Source organism: Odocoileus virginianus, unplaced genomic scaffold (genome assembly GCF_023699985.2).
Source record: "Odocoileus virginianus isolate 20LAN1187 ecotype Illinois unplaced genomic scaffold, Ovbor_1.2 Unplaced_Contig_59, whole genome shotgun sequence".
Lineage (NCBI taxonomy): Eukaryota > Metazoa > Chordata > Mammalia > Artiodactyla > Cervidae > Odocoileus > Odocoileus virginianus.
Window position 1 is genome coordinate 13548 of NW_027224376.1, and position 18124 is coordinate 31671.

The window sequence follows — 18124 nt, forward strand, 5'->3', positions numbered from 1 at the left end:
GCCCCCAATCCCTCCCAGCATCAGGGTCTTTTCAAATGAGTCAACTCTTCGCATGAGATGGCCAAAGTATTGGAGTTTCAGCTTCAGCATCAGTTCTTCCAGTGAACACCCAGGACTGATCTCCTTTAGGATGGACTGGTTGGATCTCCTTGCAGTCCAAGGGACTCTCAACAGTCTTCTCCAACACCACAGTTCAAAAGCATCAATTCTTCGGCGCTCAGCTTTCTTTATAGTCCAACTCTCACATCCATACATGACTACTGGAAAAACCATAGCCTTGACTAGATGGACCTTTGTCTGTTGGGCAAAGACCCTGTGCCTGGGATTTAGGTGAGCTGGAATTAAAAAGAATTAGGAGCCTCTTTCATTGAAGGCTTGTTCCATTTAGGACTCAATGTTGCATGAAAGATTCTGTACTTTATGCCCAAAGAGTCTGTACTTCAGTAAAATATGCTTAAGTAACTTCTTAAAGAGCACACTCTTCTAAAACATTATTACTTCTTTACTTATCTTTTGATATTGCATTTATAATTATAGCTGATTATAGTGTCACAACTAGTAAGATTTTCTTTATTTAAATGATAGTGTTCATGGTATTGAATCCTCACCAGATGCTACTACACTAACAATAATTATGTTTAAAAGTTTTACCCTACTTTTAATATTCAGATTTTATATAAGAAATATCTAAATAAACCAGTTAATAATAAGTGTTATTTATTATTCAAATAATAAATGCATATCATATTATAAATAAGTAAAGAGTAAATTTTCCATTTCCTTGTGCTTTCTATTTTTCAGGTGAAAATGAAACCTTCATTCAAAAAAAAAAATTTCTGAGTCTTTGTTCTAAAATAGAAATCTTTGAAGCTAAAAAAGATCTACTCATTTTTTGTTCCAAACGCTTTATTGAGGAATAATTTGTGAAATAAACATTCAAAGTGCACCATTCTGTGAGTTTTGGCATCAATAAAAACACCACCACATTAAGATACTGAACACTACCTTCATTTCCAAAAGTTTGATTATGCCTCCTTTCAGTCCATGCTTCCCTCTAAACCCATCTGCAGATAACCAATGATCTGAACAATGTATAATGGAATCATACATTATGGGCCTTTTCTCTCAGGCTTCTTTCACTGAGTAAAATTATTTTGAGATGTGTTCATTTTGTCATATATAAGTAACTCATTCTTTTTATTGCTTAGTAATATTCCACTTTCCAATGTGCAAATTTTGTTTATGAACTCTTAAATGAGCAGTTGATATGTGTGCAGTTTTTAGATACTGTGAATAAAGCTGGTATGTGTTCATATGTATTTGCCTAGATTGTTTTCCTTTATCTTTGGTAAATTTTGAGGATTGAGATGCTTAGATCTTATAATAAATACATGTTTGACTTTTGAAAAGACAACCAAGGAAACATCTGGAAATGAAGAAAGAAGAAACAAAAAAACGTTACCCAACAAAATCTACTAAGTCTCAGGAAGAGAAAATCTATGACATTTGAGCCAGGACCCACTCCCTCCCTGCCCTCTCTCATCCCAACAGAGGTGAAAGTGCAGTCGGGCAAGTGCAGGCAGGAACACAGAGATCCCTCTGCCCCTGGATCCCAGTCAAAGGCTACCGTGTCCCCTTGATTGTTGCTGCTGCAAACATTACTTGTCCCCTCCAGCTCCACGCTGAGGAAGCTCTCTGTTCAAGGCTAGAGTTGCTGATACATCTGATGAGCTCTACCCAGCTCTCATTCATAGGGTAAACACTCTACCCTTAGCATGCCAGGCCAGGAGTATTGCTGCTGCTCCAGTCTCCCCAAAGACAGACGTACAGTACTCAGAAGACCATAGGCTACTGACCTTACCCAGAAACCTGCTCCTCAAGCAGTATCTTCTTGCCTGTTCAATCAGTCCCAGCCCCTGTAGGCCAGCTGTTGCTCTATACTACTGTGCTTTTCATACTTTTAAGATACTATCCTATAAGATTTTAAATGTTTTCTTTATTTTTATGTATGTTTTTTATATGTTATTTGTTGAAAAGTATCCTAAACCTATTAGAGTACAGTACTATGTAACTGACTGTGTTAGTTGAGTACCTAGGCTGACTTTGTTGGACTTACAAACAAACTGAACTTACTAATGCACTCTAGGAACAGAGTTTCATTAGTATGTAGGCAACTTACTATACCTTAGCTGAAAAACACACTGGAGGGATTCAGCAGCACATTAGAAGTGCAGAAGATTGGAGCAGTGACCCTGTGGATGAAATGTCAATTAATAATCAAGTCAGAAGAAAAAAGAGAATTTTATTTGAGGTTTATAATCTGAGAGACAGTTACAATGCTCGCATCAGAAGAAAGGAAGATGATCTTTCTGGACAAGCAGGCATTCCCATCTTTGAGGACCTCTGGTTAATGTGTAGGGGCTTCCCATGTGGAACGAGTGGTAAAGAACCTGCCTGCCAGTGCAGGAGACATAAGAGGCATGGGTTCAATCCTTAGGTCAGGAAGATTTCCTGGAGGAGAGCATGGCAAGCCACTTTAGTATTCTTGCCTGGAGAATCCAATGGACAGAGGAGCCTGGTGGGCTACAGTCTACAGGTTAATGTGTATTGCAGATGCACACTGCATATTAGTGAGGGAGGGAGGAGGCCAAATAGACACACAGAGAGAATTTTGTGTCTATTTTTTTCTTGTCCTGCCTTCAAATATAAATTTTATCTCATCACCTGGAATGCAAGGGCAGAAAATTTCATAAAAAGCATATATTAAAAACTGAAGAACATGTAAGAACATCAAGCAGAGTAAAACACATGTTTCCAGAAGGAAAAGAATGAGAGAAAGAGGGATAAAACTATATGAAGAAGTAATGGCTGAAAATGTGCATAATCTGAAGAAGGAAACACACATCCAGGTGCAGGAAGCAGAGAGTTTCAAGTTAGTTAAATGAAAAGAGAACCACGCCAAACACATTATAGTTTAAATGTCAAAAACTAAAGATGAAGAATCTTCATTTTTAAAAAAAAGTGTATTTATTTGCTGTGGCATGTAGGATCTTCCTTGCATGGCGCAGGGGCTCTCTAGTTCGGGTGCGCAGTCTTCAGAGAGAGCAGACTCACTAGTTGCAGCCTCCGGGCTTAGTCGGCCTGTGGCACATGGGATCTTAGTTCCCGGACCAGATGTTGAACCCACATCCTCTGCACTGCAAGGCAGATTCTCGACTGCTGGACCACCAGGGAAGTCCACAAAAAGAGAATCTTAAAAGGAGCAAGAAAAAAGCAACTTTATACATACAGGGGTACCCATGAGATTATCAATTGACTTTTTTCAGCAGAAACTTTGCAGAACAGAGGGGAGTGGCATGATACATTCATAGTGCTAAAAGAAAAAAAAAATGCAAACAAGAATATTCTAACCTGGAAAGATTATCCTTTAGAATTGAAGGAGAAATTAAGAGTTTTCCAGACCAGCAGAAGTTAAAGGGATTCATCACCGCTAAACTGGACCTATAAGAAGTGTTAAAGTGACTCTTTGAGCTTAATTTCTAAAATATACAAACAGCTCATACAACTTAGTAACAATAACAACAAAAACAACTCAAAAGAATGTGCTGAAGGCTTAAACAGAAATTTCTCCAAAGAAGACACAGATGGCTAATAGGCACATGAAAAGATGTTCATCACTGCTAATTGTTAGAGAAATGCAAATCAAAACTGCAATGAGGGGCCACTTCACAGCAGTCAGAATGACCATCATTAAGAAGTCTACAGATAAATGCTGGAAAAGGTGTAGAGAAAAGAGAACCATCCTACACTTTTGTTGGAAATATAAATTTGTGCATCCTCTGTGGAAAACAGTATGGAGATTACTCAAAAAACTAAAACCAGAGCAACCATATAATCCAGCAATTCCACTCTTGAGCATAATAGACACATAAATCTCTTATTCAAAAAGATACATGCACCCCTATGTCATAGCAGCACTATTTACAATAGCAAGACATGGAAACAACCTAAATGAACATCAACAGATGAATGGATAAAGATATTGATTGTGGTACATATATACAATGGAATATTATGGAGCATAAAAATTGAAATAATGCCATTTGCAGCAACATGGATGGACCTAGAGATTATCATACTAAATAAAGTAAGTCAGAAAGAGAAAGACAAATGCCATATGATATCACTTATGTGTGGAATCTAAAATATGACACAAATGAACTTATCTATGAAACAGAAATAGACTCACAGACATAAAAGAACAGACTTGTTGGTTGCCATAGTGGAGGGAGGGGAAAGGAGGCATAGATGGGGAGTTTGGGATTAGCAGATGGAAACTATTATGTATAGAGTAGATAACCAACAAGGTCTTGCTTTAGAGCACACGGATCTATATTCAATATCCTGTAAAACCATAATGGAAAAAGATATGAAAAAGAATAAAAAAGGGAAACTTTTAAGTCAAAAAGAAAAGCTGCTATGTTGTAAAGGAGATGTTTGAAAGTAAAAATCTCACTGGTAAAAGCAAATATATAGTAAAAGTAATGGTTAAACCACTTGAAAGCTACTATGAAGATTAAAAGACAAAATTAGTAAAATGAACAATTACTGCAATAATTAGTTGAGGTATATAAAATATATATCAAATATATAACACATGGTGTGAGTAAAAATTTATTTAGAATGCCAGCAATGTAAAATAGCAACTTTTAAGTTGCTTTATATGTATATACATAATTTATATAATAATCATAGAACAAGCTGAGATATTTTGATCATCACCCCTTTTGGTAACTAAATCACTGCAGATAATGACTGCAGTTATGAAATTAAAAGACACTTGCTCATTAGAAGAAAAGTAATGACCAACCCTAGACTTCATATTAAAAAGTAGAGACATTACTTTGCTAACAAAGGTCTGTCTAGTCAAGGTTATGATTTTTCCAGTAGTTGTGTATGGATTGGACTATAAAGAAAGCTGAGCACCAAAGAATTGATGTTTTTGAACCGTGGTGTTGGAGAAGACTCTTGAGAATCCCTAGGACTGCAAAGCAATCCAACCAGTCCATCCTAAAGGAGACCAGTCCTGAATATCCATTGGAAGGACTGATGCTGAAGCTGAAACTCGAATACTTTGGCCACCTCATGCGAGAGGTGTTGGAGAAGACTCTTGAGAATCCCTAGGACTGCAAAGCAATCCAACCAGTCCATCCTAAAGGAGACCAGTCCTGAATATTCATTGGAAGGACTGATGCTGAAGCTGAAATTCCAATACATTGGCCACCTCATGTGAAGAGTTGACTCATTTGAAAAGACCCTGATGCTGGGAAAGATTGAAGGCAGGAGGAGAGGGGGATGACAGAGGATGAGATGGTTGGATGGCATCATCAACTCAATGGACATGAGTTTGGAGTAAACTCTAGGAGTTGGTGATGGACAGGGAGGCCTGGCGTGCTGCAGTTCATGGGGTTGCAAAGAGTCGGACATGACTGAGTGACTGAACTGAACTGAACTGAAAATGACTAAATCATAAGTCAAAATTTTTTTCATAACAAAAACTTTCTGTCAGATGGCAACTCCTATCAGTTCTTGCAAATATTGAAAGTAGGAACAATTTCAGTGTTTTAATATCTCCTCTTCAGAACAAAAAGGAGGAAAAATTCTCCATCTTTAACGCTATTAAGACAGCTTGAGTCTATACTGTGCCATGATTAGTATGAAGAAACCAAATGATGTTTTGTCTTGATGATGAATATATTCACAACAATTCAAAATTAAATCCAGTAAAAGCATAAAAAGATATCTCAAGACAAATTCAGATATAATATAATTGGTTAATATTTTTCATTTTATATTCACCCCTTTTTTGAAACAGAGGATGATTTCTTTTTCCTTTTTTTTTTTCTTTTTTTATTTCTTTTTTTTTTTTTTTTTTATTAGTTGGAGGCTAATTACTTTACAATATTGTAGTGGTTTTTGTCATACATTGACATGAATCAGCCATGGATATACATGTATTCCCCATCCCGATCCCCCCTCCCACCTCCCTCTCCACCCGATCCCTCTGGGTCTTCCCAGTGCACCAGGTCCGAGCACTTTGAAACAGAGAATGATTTCTTACAGGCCTTACTTTTGATGAGGGAAAGAACACAAGGAGGGCAAGCAAAATAGGACTGACAATGCCAAAAATGAACTTCATCTCAGGAGACAGGGTGGGGTTGGGGCCTTTGCACATTGCTATTTATTTTCAGCCAACCTCCCCTCTTCAGGACAACATGATGGGGGTGGAAGCCAAGTAACTAAGAAATACTTGGATTTATTAACCATTATTCTGGAAATTCCACTGAATCACAGTACCCAGAATCTGTGCCTTAGATTTACTCGGAGTTGACAATTAACAACCACTAGATGGCAGCAAACTGCATCTGTGTCAAGTGTTTGCTTCTGGAGACAGAAGCCTCCAAGAATACTGATCAGATCTGCAAATCCTTTCTTGGGTGATACCAATGACTCTACAGTAATTAGGTACTACTTTTAGGGGAAAAGATATTTTGATACTGATAATGGTAATAATAATAACAGTTGAAGCTAGTATGAATTGAAAAACGTTCTTGTGCCCAAAGCTTAATTTATAATATTTTATGTAATCCTTAACATCTAAGTAGGGAAAATAATAGTGTTCATTGAATCTTAAAATCATTCAAAAAGTTTTCAAATCTATGCTCAGTGGTGCGTAGCCTTACAGCTAAGCTGTCTGATACTAGAAGCAATACTCTTACCTGATTCTTACAAATGAGGATTGTAAACAAATCAATGATTTACTAAATGCAATTCTGCTAAAATGCAAATAAGAATTATTTTTAATGCAAAAGAATGAAGTTCACTGAAATAATGAGTAATATTAGCCAAGAAATTTTTGAAAAAGATGTATCCCTATCAGGTATTAAATCCTATTGTGCAATTAGCATGTGATACTAGCATGAAGAGACAAGCAAATCAATGGAAGAAAACAAAGAACTTGAAATGCATCTAATATGTATAAAATGTACCACATGATCAAGGGCTTCCCAGGTGGCACAGTAGTAAAGAATCTGCCTGCCAATGCAGGAGATGCAAGAGACACAGGTTCTATCCTGGGTCAGAAGATGCCCCTGGAGTAGGAAATGGCAACCCACTCCAGTATTCTTGCCTGGAAAACTCCATGGACAGAGAAGCCTGGCAGGTTACAGTCCATGGAGTCGCAAAGAGTCAGACATGACAGAGCACACACACAAGGTACTACATGATCACAATAAAAAATCTCACAAACTAAAATAAATGATTATTTATTAGAAACTTTGATATAATTTGGGGCCCTCTTGACTAATATTTTACCAGAAGACCAGTAATTTCTTGACCCTGCCTGACTTTGCATCCTATCACAAATTATCTTACTTATTTGCCCAAAGTAACAGTACAAAATTATCATTAGCATCATTATTTTAATTGGTTGGAACTGAGTGTCAAATTGAACTAAAGCATTTGGGGAAGCCATGAGTTCTTGAAGTAATTCCCCTTTTGCCTAAATTCAATTGTTAGTATTAGTTTAGGGAAGAGAGAAAAAAACCTCGTCACTATGGAATTGAGTACAACCCATGTGCAACACGATGTGTGGGCTTCCTTGTGGCTCAGTTGGTAAAGAATCCGCCTGCAATGTGGGAGACCTGGGTTTGATCCCTGGGTTGGGAAGATCCCCTGGAGAAGGGAAAGGCTACCCACTCCAGTATTCTGGCCTGGAGAATTCCATGGACTATACAGTCCATGGGGTCGCAAAGAGTCAGACACGACTGAGCGACTTTCACTTTCACTTTCATGTGTGAGACAAAGAAAAAAGAAAGAAATAAACCTTCTGGTCTGACCTGACATGGATAATTGTCAGAACAGTGACAAACAAGTCTATAAAATTTTAAATAAAACAAGTGGTTCTCTCCCATTTATCATTTAGCTTGATTAGATTCCTAGATTCTTATTTAGTATCCACATATATATTTAAAGAAACAAAATAAAATTATGGCAAAAACTTTTACTCCCCCCCTTTTTTTTAAGAGAAATATTGGCAAGTTTATAGAAAAAAATTGGGTCAAGACCTCAGTCTACCTTATATTGAAGAAGTATTTTATAATAACCAAAATTTTAAATTAATATATTAAAATTAGCATTAGAAAGTATTTGATTTTCAGTGCATAAGTATATGTAATAGTTTAAAAGAGAAGACCCATAAATAAAACTTTATTAAAATATCCTGCTCTACACCAAAAATAAATTGATTAATGTGTTTAATAGAAATACAGAATATTGTTTATACACATAATAAAAGAAGAATGGTCAAATTTGTTATAGGTCCCAGACTGGCTCCATATCCATACTTCCATTCAGAAACTGATTGTTTCTAGGCTGTGAGACTATATTTTTAAACTATGCCACGTGCTTTGGAAGATATATTTGGGTAATTAAATCCTGGAGCCATACTGGTGAAGAGTGTTGGCTACACCAAACTGCTTAGTCTCAATTTCCTCAATTGAAAATTGTTATTAAAAATGATTATGACATATAGTACCTGTTAATATGCATCAGCCTTTATTATTATAAATGTTTTATACTAAGATGAAAATGGGGAAATGAAAAGTAGTAAAATATTATTGACACATTTTCCATATAAATGTTTCTCAAATACTATATGATGGGCTTCTGTTTTACAATAACTTTATGGATGATATACCTCAGAATAAAACCTGGATCTTGGAAAAGAATAGACCTTTTATCATAAGTGTTCTATGTAACCAAACATTAATATTCCATTTTGCCACTTACTCAATGAGGCTGTTATCTTGCTCAGACAAATATCAGTTTAATTGCTTTGTAGAATTAAACAAAGTTTTTTTTCCTGATTTAAGTAATAATTATTATATCTCTTGATGAAGGTGAAAAAGCTGTCTTGAAACTCAACATTCAAAAAACTAAGATGATGGCCTCTGGTCCCATCACTTCATGGCAAGTAGAAGGGGATAAGGTAGAATCAGTGAAAGATTTTATTTTCTTGGGGTCTAAAATCTTTGCAGACAGTGAATGCAGCCTTGAAATTAAAATACACTTGCTCCTTGGAAGGGAATCTATGACAAACCTAGCCAGGATATTAAAAAACAGACATCACTTTGCTGATAAAGGTCCATATAGTCAAAGCTATGGTTTTTCCAGTAATCATGTATGAATGTGAGCGTTTGCCGGGAGCCAGCACACGAGATCCCACCCATGACAAGGTCGTGAGGAGGAGACCTGACAAGCAAGGCAGATCAGGACCTCAGGGATTTCGAAAAGCTGCCCCGGCGCTCACCTTAAAGATGATCTCTGTCTTTCTGATGCTTGCTATATTAGACTACTCCCTAATTTCTGTGACACAGGCAGAAGGCCTTCCCCGATCTCTCTCCAAACAGAATCAACTTAGAACTTTAATCAATATGTCCCCCGGACGGTGGTATCCTATAAGATTATCCAGGATGAAAGGAGTGTTTCAATTTAGACCCCTTTGCTGGCATTCTAGCCTGCTTGGCAAATGCGTACTAATGCACATGACTGCTCACAACACCTTAATCATAAACAGCATAAAGAACCTGATCACATAAAGGCCCTAATAGGCACAGAGCCCTTTGGGGGTGAGGAAGCCCATGAAAATATTATTCTAAAAGTGGTTATAGTTAAAGATTTAGAAAAATAAGAGTTTAGAATTGTTAATTTTAACCAGGAATGCTAAACAGGGGCTGCCTCACCGGAGCTGCAGAGTCTTTGTGTGGTAAACCTTTTAGATAAATTTAACTGATAACTTCTGCAAAAGGACTGACCTTTGTGTTCATTAAAGAATAGATTACGGAAAACAGCTTTGCATTCACCTAGGTCATAAAATGTCAATAGGCCCCAAGGCCAGAAGATAATGTACAAGACCCTCATAAACAAAGAAGTATGCAGAAAACACCCTGGTTTCGTGAAGAACAAGCTGATGTAATGTTAAACTATCTTCCCCTTAGAAATGTACTAATTTAGGGTATAAAAGCCACGGTAAAAAATAAAGCATTGCCAGACTCTGCCAGACCCTGCTGCACCCCCTGTCTGGTCACTCTCTCTCTCTCTCTCTCTCTCTCTCTCTCCCTCACAGACTTGGCCCTATCAAGGCTGGTCTCACGTCTCTCTCTCGCCGACGCCATTCATCCTGAGGGTACCCCCTGGATCCTGCCGAGGCTGGACCCCGGCAAGGGTTAAACCATAAAGAAGGCTGAGTTCTGAAGAATTGATGCTTTTGAAATTGTGGTGCTGGAGAAGACTCTTGAGAGTCCCTTGGACTGCAAGGAGATCAAACCAGTCAATCCTAAAGGAAATCAAACCCTGAATATTCATTGGAAGGACTGATGCTGAAGTTGAAGCTCCAATACTTTGGCTACTTGATGCAAAGAGATAACTGTTTGGAAAAGAGGCTGAAGCTTGGAAAGATTGAAGGCAAAAGAACAGGGCGACAGAGGATGAGATGGTTAGATGGCATCACGGATTCAATGGACATAAATTTGAGCAAGCTCCAGGAGCTAGTGGAGGACAGAGGAGCATGGCGTGCTACCGTCCATGGAGTCAGAGAGTCGGACATGGCTTAGCAGCTGAACAGCAACAAAATATATGTGTGAACTATGGTGTAATATTATTCACACAGATACAATATTATTCATTCATATATATATATTATTTTAAAGAGTAACAGCAGCTCTTAATATTTACTTCCTAATCAAGGTAATATTGAAATGCAGATATTATTATCACAAGTTGAGAACACACATGTTTTCATATGTCCTAAGCAAATAAAATAATGATCTATATACCTATATTATTAAAAATATTTTATAAAGCAGAAAAATACTTATTTTTATATATGAAAATATCTTTGACATAGTAATTTTGCAAAAACAAGAATAATGATGACATTTAGAAAACACGGTTTGCCCATTATGTATTATAATAACATTACAAATATGAGCAGAGAATCATTTACTGTGTAATATTCTTTTCACAGCATCTTTCACATCCCTGTTTCTCAGACTGTATATTAGAGGATTTAACATTGGTATTACAAGGGTGTAGAACACAGGTACAACCTTGTTCTCTTCTGGAGAGGAGATGGCTCCAGGTTGGGCATACATGAAGAACACAGTCCCATGGAATAAGCTCACCACTGCTATATGAGAGCCACAGGTGGAGAAAGTCCTACTCCTGCAGTGGGTTGAAGGGATCTTTAGGACAGAAGAGAGGATATATGCATAGGAAACCAGAATGATAGTTGTGGTGGTGATGATGATGAGAGCAGAAAGAATACACAGTACAACCTCGTTCACAAAGGTGTCCACACAGGAGATCTTGATCAGGGCTGGGACATCACAGAAAAAGTGGTCCAATCTGTTTTCCCCATGGAAATGCAAACTGGAGGTGAAACCTGTTTCCACTACAGCATTGATGCAGCCACAGGTATAGGAGCCAGTTACCAGCTGAACACAGAGTTTTGGGGACATATGCACAGGATACAGGAGTGGGGAGCAAATGGCTGAGAATCAATCAAATGCCATGACAGCCAGAAGAAAGCCCTCAGTGGTGACAGACAGAGCAAAGAAGAAAAATTGGACTGCACAGCCTTTGTAAAAAATTTTCTTTTCACTAGACAAGATGTTGGCTTGTCACAAGCCAATTAGAAACTCACAAGACCATTAGAAAGTTAGAAGCTCTCTCTAGAAGCTGTATGATCTAAACTTCTTAGAGAACAGAATTTTTAAAAAGTACATTTAGATGAGAAACACTTGATTCTCTTTTCATTTTCATGATTTAACACACAGGGACATTCATGATTTTTCATTAGAATGTATTACAACCTTTAGTTTTGGAAACACGTTTCTTTACTGTGAATACTTCATGCTTGTATTAAGATTAGTACAGAGAGAAATCTAATCAGCCAATGGGAGTAATGTTGGTAAAGAAGGAGTGATATTTTTAAAATATTACTGGACTATAGTTGATGTAAAATTTTGTGTTACTTTCTGCTTACAACAAAGTGAATTGATATACATATACATATATCCACTCATCTTTAAATACCTTTCACATGTAGGGCATTGCAGAGTATTGAGTAGAGTTCCCAGTGCTATACAGTAGAATCCTATTAGTTATCTAGCTGACATATAGAAGTGAATATGTGTCAATCCCAGTGTCCCAATTTGTCCTTTACCCCCTGTCCTCTCTTGATAACTATAAGTTTGTTTTCTACATCCATGACTATATATCTCTGTTGTAAATAAGTTCATTTGTACCATTTTTTTCAATTCTGCATATAGTATATAAGTGACACTATATATTTGCTATTCTCTGAATTACTGCACTGAGAATGACAGTTATCTATGTTACTGCAAGTGACATTGTTTCTTCACATTTATGCCTGAGTAATATTCCACTATATATATCTACGTAACATCACATCTTCTTTCTCCATTCCTCTCTCAATGAACATTTAGATTTCTTATCCTTCCTGGCTATTGTAAATAGTGCTATAGTGAACATTGGAGAGGATGTGTCTTTTTGAATTATGTTTTTTTTCTGGGGAAACTTTGAAGTTACATAGGTATTAGGAAGATCAGAATGTCATAGCTTTACCTGTGATTTCAAGGCACTAGAAAAGGGGATGTAAAAGGATCTCAGAAGTCTGAAAGTCTCTTCATGGCTGAGAACCATGGCAAGGTTTCCACACTAGGTGCTGGGACCAAGAAGAGAAACAATACAAGAAGCAGACTGAAAAAGAAAGAAATTCATTCACTTCCCACATCCTCACTTCTGCCTTTATAATGTGAAAGCAGCCAGGGACAATAGATAACCGAATGAGTCTGAGGCCTCAACACATAGACTATAGAACTCTATAGGATCACTAGTCTAGAATATAAAAAGATTTCTCAACAAATACTTTGGGAAAGTAGAAATCTTACATAATTTTTTAAGACTCCACATTTATGTTCTGTGCATTTCAAAATGTGCATTTTGAAAAAGAAGAGAGTTCATTTGGTACAATTTTTTCGATTTTTTCTATAAGTGACATTCATCAAGAGACTCTTTAGTTCTTCTTCACTTTGAGCCATAAGGTTGGTGTCATCTGCATATCTGAGGTTATTGATATTTCTCCCGGCAATCTTGATTCCAGCTTGTGCTTCCTCCAGCCCAGTGTTTCTCATGATGTACTCTGCATATAAGTTGAATAAGCAGGGTGACAATATACAGACTTGACATACTCCTTTTCCTATTTGGAACCAGTCTGTTGGTCCATGTCCATTTCTAACTGTTGCTTCCTGACCAGCATACAGATTTCTGAGAGGAAGGTCAGATGGTCTGGTATTCCTATCTCTTTCAGAATTTTCCACAGTTTATTGTGATCCACACAGTCAAAGGCTTTGGCATAGTCAATAAAACAGAAGTAGATGTTTTTCTGGAACTCTCTTGCTTTTTTAATGATCCAGCAGATGTTGGCAATTTGATCTCTGGTTCCTCTGCCTTTTCTAAAACCAGCTGGAACATCTGGAATTTCATGGTTCACGTATTGCTGAAGCCTGGCTTGGAGAGTTTTGAGCAATACTTTACTAGCATGTGAGATGAGTGCCATTGTGCATTAGTTTCAGCATTCTTTGGCATTGCCTTTCTTTGGGATTGGAGTGAAAACTGACCTTTTCCAGTCCTGTGGCCACTGCTGAGTTTTCCAAATTTGCTGATATACTGAATGCAGCACTTTCACAGCATCATCATCTCTTAGGATGTGAAATAGCTCAACTGGAATTCCATCACCCCACTAGCTTTGCTCATAGTGAGCTTCCTAAGGCCCACTTGACTTCACATTCCAGGATATCTGGCTCTAGGTGAGTGATCACACCATTGTGATTATCTGGGTCATGAAGATCTTTCTTGTGCACTTCTTATGTGTATTCTTGCCATCTCTTCTTAATATCTTCTGCTTCTGTTAGGTCCATATCATTTCTTTATTGAGCCCATCTTTGCATGAAATGTTCCCTTTGTATCTAATTTTCTTGAAGAAATCTCTAGTCCTTCCCATTCTATTGTTTTCCTCTATCCCTTTACACTGATCACTGAGAAAGGCTTTCTTATCTCTCCTTGCTATTCTTGCTAACAAAAGAGTCCGAAATACAGTACTTGGATGCTATCTCAAAAACAACAGAATGACCTCTGTTCATTTCCAATGCAAACCATTCAGTATCATGGTAATCCAAGTCTATGCCCCAACCAGTAATGCTGAAGAAGCTGAAGTTGAACAGTTCTATGAAGACCTACAAGACCTTTTAGAACTAACACCCCAAATATTGATTGATTATATTCTTTGCAGCCAAAGATGGAGAAGCTCTATACAGTCAGCAAAAACAAGACCAGGAGCTGACTGTGGCTCAGATCATGAACTCCTTATTGCCAAATTCAGACTTAAATTGAAGAAAGTAGGGAAAACCACTAGACCATTCAGGTATGACCTAAATCAAATCCTTATGATTATACAGTGGAAGTGAGAAATAGATTTAAAGGACTAGATCTGATAGACAGAGTGCCTGAAGAACTATGGACAGAGGTTCGTGACATTGTACAGGAGACAGGGATCAAGACCATCCCCAAGAAAAAGAAATGCAAAAAAGCAAAATGGCTGTCTGAGGAGGCCTTACAAATAGCTGTGAAAAGAAGAGAAACAAAAAGCAAAGGAGAAAAGGAAAGATACACCCATTTTCCTAGATAGAAAGTTTTCATTTGATCTCTACTCTCCTTCTTTGGCTCTTTAAAGATGGTAGCCTAATGTCTTCTTTTTTGAATTTTTCTGACAAAATGTCTATGCTTTAACTTTTATTTGATGATGTATAATGTTTCATTTTCCTTCCTGCTATTTTGACAATATTCTATTTTTCGCCTATTTTCAGAAATTTTATCCTCATATTCCTTCCTTCAGTTTTATTTCTGTTCTTTCCACTTTGGGTTTTTATGAATTTTCTTGTGTCTGTGTGTTTAGAGTTGTCATCCACCTTGAAAACAAGACTTGCCCATTATAATTTCAAATATTTTCCATTTCTCTCCTTTTTCACTTATATTAGTTACATTTTCTCAGTTATCTCTGAATATCTGTTAACCTTTTATTATAACTCTATGCTTATGTTTGATTTGTTTCAATTGCTATGTATTCATATTTAAAATCTTCTTGAATTGTTTCTATTTTCTTGGGCATTGCAGCCATTTGTTGCTACTATACAATATCATAAAGTAGTTGGCTCATAGAATTTCTACAGTTTGGATTTTGTCATGGAAGGCACATCTCATCGTAGTTTTTTTGCTCACTACTAGGTGTGGTAGTTTTGCTCACAAGTAGATGAGGAAGCATCTTAAAGTCATTATTTTTCAAAGTTCAATGATCTTTATATTTGTAGGATAAGTGCACACTTCAGTGAGATTCTTATTCTTTCTGCATTGAAGTATATTATTTGTTAATATTGTGTTTAGATCTTTTGAAGGTAAATTTATGAGGGAAGGTTGTGGTCAAGACGGCAGAGTAGGACAACCTCGAACTCACCTCTTCCTACAGACGCACCAAAATCATAACTACTTACAGAGTAGCTATCTGTATGAACATCCTAAGAAATATCCAGCAATATTATCTGTAGATGCATACATAGAGAGGAAAGAACAATGAGAAAGATTGGAGGGGAAGAGACATATTATAATCAAAACCCACAAATGGAAGGAATATCATAATTATAGAGGTCCTCTCAAATGAATGGCATAGTTCAAGCCCCACATCAGGTTTACCAGCCCAAGGGATCCTGCACAGGAAAGATAAGCCCTCAGAACATCTCACTTTAAAAACTTACAGATTTTCTATTCAGAAGATCTGGAGGGCTATCGGAAACAGAAAGCCCACTTCTTAAGGGTACACACAAACTCTCACACATTGTGAGTCCCAGAGCACAGGCAGTCATTTGAAAGAACCCTGGCTCAGATCCACTTGCTGACCTTGGAGAGCTTCCTGGAGAGGCAGAAGGCAACTGGGACTCCCACTTGAGAAAGGAACACTGGAATCAGCCATTTGAGTTCATTCATTCTATGGTGATGACATCAGCCTTGCAAATGTCATTTTATAAACTTGTCTTTACCCTCTCAATCACTGACGGGCTTAAAACCCATCAGCAATTCAACTTCAGGCCCAAGATCCATTGAGCTATGAAGATAGCCACTAATTGGCCTATCCCCAGCTTTCAGCAGGCCAGCACCAGCCCTGACTCCCCCTGTGCTAAGTAGACAGCAGCATGGGGAACTGGCTCCGTTCTCCAGTGGGCCAACAGCAGCATTACCTAACACCCCGCTGCACAGCAAATCATGATGATAACTGCCTTGTCCTCTGGTGGGCCCAAAGCCAACATAGTAATCACAGTCTCATGGACTACTGAGCTAGGGGCCAGAACCACCTACCAGCACACTGGTTGTAGTCAGTCCCGCAATAACAGAATGGTGCATTTAGCCTGTATGAGGGCATCACTGGAGCATATATTTCTGGTGACCAGAAGAGAGAGTGCTGCTGAGCCTCTTTGGATGTTTCCTACATAAAATCACTCCTCCAAGACTGGGAAATGTAACTGATGCACATAGAAAAATACATAGAGAACTGGGCAAAATAAGGAGAGAGGGAAATATATTCCAGATGATGAAACAAGACAAAACCACAGGAAAAAAAAAAACAAAGTGGAGATAAGCAATCTACTTGTTGAAGAGTTGATGGTAATGATCTAAATATGGTCACTGAACTCAGAATAAGAATGGATGAACACATTACAAATTTCAGGAGATTTAGAAAATATAAGTAAAAATCAAATGGGGCTGAAGAATACACTGAAATAAAAAAAACAACAACAGGAGGAGTCAGCAGTAGATTAGATCTAACAGAGGAATGGATCAGTGCTCTAAAAGACAGATCAGTCATAATCACACAAGATGAACAGGAAAAAAAGAGGAAAAGAATTTTTGACAAATGAGAAGGGCTTAAGGGAGCTTTGGGATGACATCAGGTCTATCAGCATTCACATTATAGAGGTTCCAGAAGGAAGGAAAGAGAAAGGAGTGGAAAACTTATCTGAAGAAAAAAGTGGTTGAAAAATTCCCTAACTGGGGAAGGAAAAACACCCAGGTCCAACAAGTACTGAATTTCAAATAAGATGAACTCACAGACTCACACCAATACACATTTTAAAATTAAAAGGCCAACTATTAGAGATAGTGAAAGTGAAAGTCGCTCAGTCGTGTCCAACTCTTTGTGACCAATACTGGAGTGGGTAGCCTTTCCCTTCTCCAGGGGATCTGCCCAACCCAGGGATCGAACCCAGGTCTCCCTCATTGCAGACGGATGCTTTATGAGCTGAACCACAAGAGAAGCCCACTAAAGATAATGGAGACTCTTAAAAGTAACAAGACAAAAGAAAGTAATTATGTTCAAGGAAACTTGCATAAGAGCATGTGCTAACTTTTTAGCAGAAAAGAGGCATGCCAGAAAGAAATAGCATGGGCATGATACAGTCAAAAGGATAAAAGGATAAAGCTAGAACTAAGAATACTATACCCACCAATGTTATCATTAGGATTTGAAGGAGAGAGAGAGATTTCTACAGAGAAAGAAAACCTAAATTGTTTAAGTATCACTAAATTGACTTTTCAAGCAATGTTTAAAGGACTTTAAGTGAAGAAGAAAAGGCCACACTAGAAATGGGAAAATTAAGAAAGAAAAAAATCTCATTGGTAAAGAAAAACAAAAGTAGTAGATCAGCCACTTATAAAAGTAAAATCAGTATAAGTAGTAGATCAACCACTTATAAAGCTAGTAGGAAGATTAAAAGACAAAGTATAAAAATAATTTATACTCACAATACATAATAAAGATACACAAAATAAAATGTGTAAAATATGATGTCAAGACCATTAAATATGGAACATGAATGAAAAATGTAGAGTTGTTAGAATGCATTCAAACTTAAGACATCATCAACTTAAAATAATC

At 37.4% G+C, this 18124-nt stretch overlaps 1 pseudogene; it reads right to left on the reverse strand.

Annotated features, from left to right (window-relative positions):
- Positions 1–2974: 2974 nt before the first annotated feature.
- On the reverse strand, positions 2975–16593 carry LOC139034229 (olfactory receptor 9S13-like; annotated as a pseudogene).
- Positions 16594–18124: the final 1531 nt, after the last annotated feature.